At 32.5% G+C, this 4,518-nt stretch overlaps 1 pseudogene; it reads right to left on the reverse strand.

Moving 5' to 3' along the window:
- LOC109340940 overlaps positions 1–4,518 on the reverse strand; it is an 8,874-nt pseudogene that overhangs the window by 3,843 nt on the left and 513 nt on the right.

The following is a 4,518-nucleotide window of genomic DNA, read 5'->3' on the forward strand; positions in this document are numbered from 1 at the left end:
TAAGTAATTAATTTGGTGGCTAAGGGCATATGTGTCATGAAATAATATAAGTGTAGATACATTCAGGCAATTTCTGATTTGATGAAGGGACTGAATCAAAATTATTGCAACTAAAGTAGTAGCCACTACGGGGTTACTCTTATGGGTTATGGTCCTCATTTGTAGAGCAACAGGTTTTCAGGTGTAAGGTTGAGGAGAATAAGGTAGGATGAGGATAGTGTTATCCAACAAGGATATAACACTATCAACTCATCCATTAGGCATATAACATAAGGTAACCATAAGGCTCCTCTCCTAACACAACACACACTCTCAAGCTTTTGGTTTTCTCATTCCCCTCTAGAGAAGCATAAGGAAAACTATTCGGCCTCTAACATCTAGAAGATCATCGCTCCCTCATACCTTCGAGATTACGGAAATGGCTCAACAAGGTATGTTCTTCATCTTCACCATGAACTCATTTGGGGTTTCTTCGGTCTGGATCATGGTTGTTCCATTTGGGTTTATATATGGGCATAAACATTAGGTTACGGGAACAAAGCCATGGTCATAAGGATTTCCGTGTTTAATCTATGGATTTCGGATGGAGATATTCTCCAACAGAGTAATCTAGGTGTTGAATCAATATTTTCAATACCTGGTTCCATTTCCAAGAAGCTGTTTAATACGATTCCGTCAGCTATAGTTATTCCATTGGAACGTTCAAGAAAGTTTTTGTAAGCACCACTTGATCGATTTTGAGTTGGAGAAGGAAGATCTTGACCCAGAAGTGGAACACAACCTGGCATCTCTATAGGTTTTCTTAAGTCTTTATATTCACCTGAAACTTCTTGATCCAATTTTGGCATGTAGAGAAAAAGTGACAATGCAAAAGCTGAACCAGGAAAGTAAATAAAGGACAAGGTGTTGAACTCTTTAGCAAAAACCAGTGTTTCAAATGCAAAAATATCTACAACCAAAGAAGCTAGTGGTGCATTTGAGGCCAAGGATTTGAGTACATTTTTTATTGATGGAAGTCAGAGAGTAATACTTCGGTGCATAAGGATTCCAGGGTATGCTCCTTTGGGTAAATCTTCTTTATTTATTGGAGGTAGAAAAATTGAGTCTATGTTTGAAGGAAGATTCAAGGTATGATTTTGAGTTATTTGGAAGTGACTACGTGCACGGCTTATTTACAAGCACTTAATCTTACACTAAGACTTTGTGACATGACACATGTTTAAAATACAGTACATTAGATATGAGTATTTATATTTTATCCTTTACTAATTAAAGTATATCAATTAAGTTATACAGTAGGGACGGGAGAAGAGATATTTATTGGGTGAGTTGGAAAAGATTTTGTAGCTCTAAGGAGAATGGTGGTCTTGAGGTCAAAAAAATATTTTTGTTCAATTTAGCTCTTTTAAGTAAAGAGAGATGGATACTACTTGCCGAGAGAGATTACCTTCGCGTAAGAGTTTTACAATCTAGATATGGGATGGTGTCGTTATACTACGTCAAAATAACTATTTAACAATTCTCATTTTAGGGATATAACACCGGATGTTGTTGTATGTTGTATAGGGATCGCAACAGGCACAGGCGGGCACGAGTAGTAGCTACCCGCTACCTATTTCAAAATAGGAGAATATTACTCATACTCGTCCGTACCCGTGTGCAGGTATTTGCGGGTACCTGCGGATGTAACGGGTACCCGCAGGTTTCCTATATTATAAATGAATTTTTAATTTTTTATTTCTAGTATGTTTCAAATGAGATAAAACTTAATTATTATTGTACCTTTTGATTGAATATTTGACAAAAATGCTAAATTTATTGGTGTTTTCTATTTGTGTGATTTTTTGTTCTCATTTCCTTAACAAAAAGTATATATTTTCTTTGTGTAACATGTCTGTTTCTACACATGTAATAATATTTGTAGGGTGTTTTACCACCAAACTCAATAAAATATGTAAACAAAGTAAAATGAAAAAATATACATAGTCTAATGAATGTTAGAATAATGTACTTTTTATTTTAATTAAATATAATATATTAATCATATAAATAACGGGTACTCGCAGGATAGTATATATTAATCATATATTAAAATAAGCGTTATTGTATATATTACACACAATAGTGCTCCCTACAACGAGCGTTGTTGCATGTAGTATTAACAACACGCTTGTCAAAGCTCCCCTAACCTGCGTTGTTGATTTATACTTTCTACATATACATTTATCATACCAATTATATTTGTAAACTCAACAACACATATATTTTTACCAGCACTGACACACATTTATATCAGCCAATTATATTTGTATTATTAATTAACATCAATATAATACAAATTACAAACAGAGAATATCGTATTAATTATGTTTTGGAAGAGATAATAAGTACATAAAACTACAAACAAATAATATATGCAAATTACAAACAAATAAAATTATGCTATATTTATAGAAAGACATGCATCTACTTCTTTCCATTTCATTGATTGTTTTTGGCTTGTAATATCTTTGTTTGGAGGAACATAATGATTCATCCAATACCCCTCATCGTCATCTTCTCTTGTATATAAATTATCATTTGTAGTTGGTCCGCTCTCACGCGACTGTGATGTGCCATAAAAGGATCATCTTCATCATCAATATCTTCATATTCTTGGTCATCAATATTATTGACGATAATTTTGTTAGTCAAAAGAACAACGGTCTATTTCGTATCAGTTGGGTCACTAACATAGAATACTTGTTGAGTGTAATGCTAGAATAAATAGATTTTCTTTATATCTTAACCTTTTAATATCCACCTTTATGTTAACTCGAAAGCAATTGTTGTTATCAACCCACATACAACAAAAAACCGGCATTCGAAACATTGTGTAATCCAATTCCCATATTTGTTCAAACACCCTAAAGTATGACATATTCACATATATTGGGTTTCTATCTTTGGCACTTGACATATGTAAAGTTCGAGCAACAATAGTTACACCACTATTTTTCATTTTACTTTGATCATCTTGTTTTTCATATAAAATGTGAATCCATTAATTAGGTAACTAGTGAAGGATAAGACATGAATACTTGGACCATTGGCTAATCATTTCAATCTTTCGAAAACTGAATGCGCATTTACATTCAACTCCTCAACAATGTGATTTTTTAGCCACTTTATAAAACACCTACTTTGGTTAGAATTCCTAAGTATTTCCTTGTGTCTTTTTAACATATACCTCAACCTCGTCGGCATTATGTAAAACATATAAGTGTGATTGCTCCAATTTTGTTCTTGATATAGTCAATATTTGATTCTCAGTAATCCCAACACGAGATGCTCTTTCTGCATATCGAGGCTTTGGAATGCTTATGAAATCACCATCGGCAAGGTATCTGGTACAAAAATCAAGAACTTCTTCAACAATATATCGCTCAATAATACAACTCTCTATCTTGATCGATTCTTCGCATACTCTTTTAATATCTTAATATAACGCTCAAAAGGATACATCTATCACATATAGGAAGGACCACACAGTTATGTCTCTCGAACAAGATGAATGCTCACATGAACCATTATGTCAAAAAAAGAAGGTGAAAAATACATCTCAAACTCAGACAAATTCAAAATAATTTATTTTTGCAATGCATGTAATATCTCGTGGTCAATCATTTTGCTACATATAAATCCTCACACTTTTTTAGGTAGAATGCACTATATGTCGATAGGCAAGAAATGCTCTATGAGTATAGTACAATCATGAGACTCAAGACCTTTTAACTTGAGGTTTTTTATTGATATGCGGTTCCGAATGTTGGCTCATATACATTGCATGAATACACAAAAATAGATATAAATTGCAAGAAAGCACATATACATTGCATGAATACACAAATACATATACATTGCATGAAAATATAAAAATACATATACATTATATGAAAATATAAAAATACATATACATTGCATGAAAACACATATACATTGTATGAAAACACAAATATACATATACATTGTATGAAAACACAAAAATACATATACATTGCATGAAAACACATATACATTGTATGAAAACACATAAACACAAACACGTAAATGGAAACTTCCTGATGTAAACCAAGGGGGCGACCTATGATTTTTGGAGGCCATGTTCTTGTGAAGAATTCATAGCATATTTAAGTTTATTTTATTTGCATTGTTATTAATAAATGAGAATTTAATTCTCATGTAGTCTTAGGATTTATGTTTATTTTTCATTCCAGTATTTTAGTATTTAATTTGATGTATTTTGGGGATTGGGAAATTATTTATTTCCTTGTAATTTGGCATAGTAGTGGTTAAGTGGTGTAGCATAAACAAGGTGGCATGAAAATAGGAACAATGTAACAATTTCATAACCAACTTGTGGCTATACTTAAGGGATGAAGAGAAGATGATCAAGTCTACGAGCAAGGATATTCTATGATTAATTCGAGGAATTTTCAAGGCTAATTCAAATTCAAATCTTCAACAACTCAATCCAAC

This window comes from Lupinus angustifolius, unplaced genomic scaffold (genome assembly GCF_001865875.1).
Source record: "Lupinus angustifolius cultivar Tanjil unplaced genomic scaffold, LupAngTanjil_v1.0 Scaffold_289, whole genome shotgun sequence".
Classification (NCBI taxonomy): Eukaryota; Viridiplantae; Streptophyta; class Magnoliopsida; order Fabales; family Fabaceae; genus Lupinus; species Lupinus angustifolius.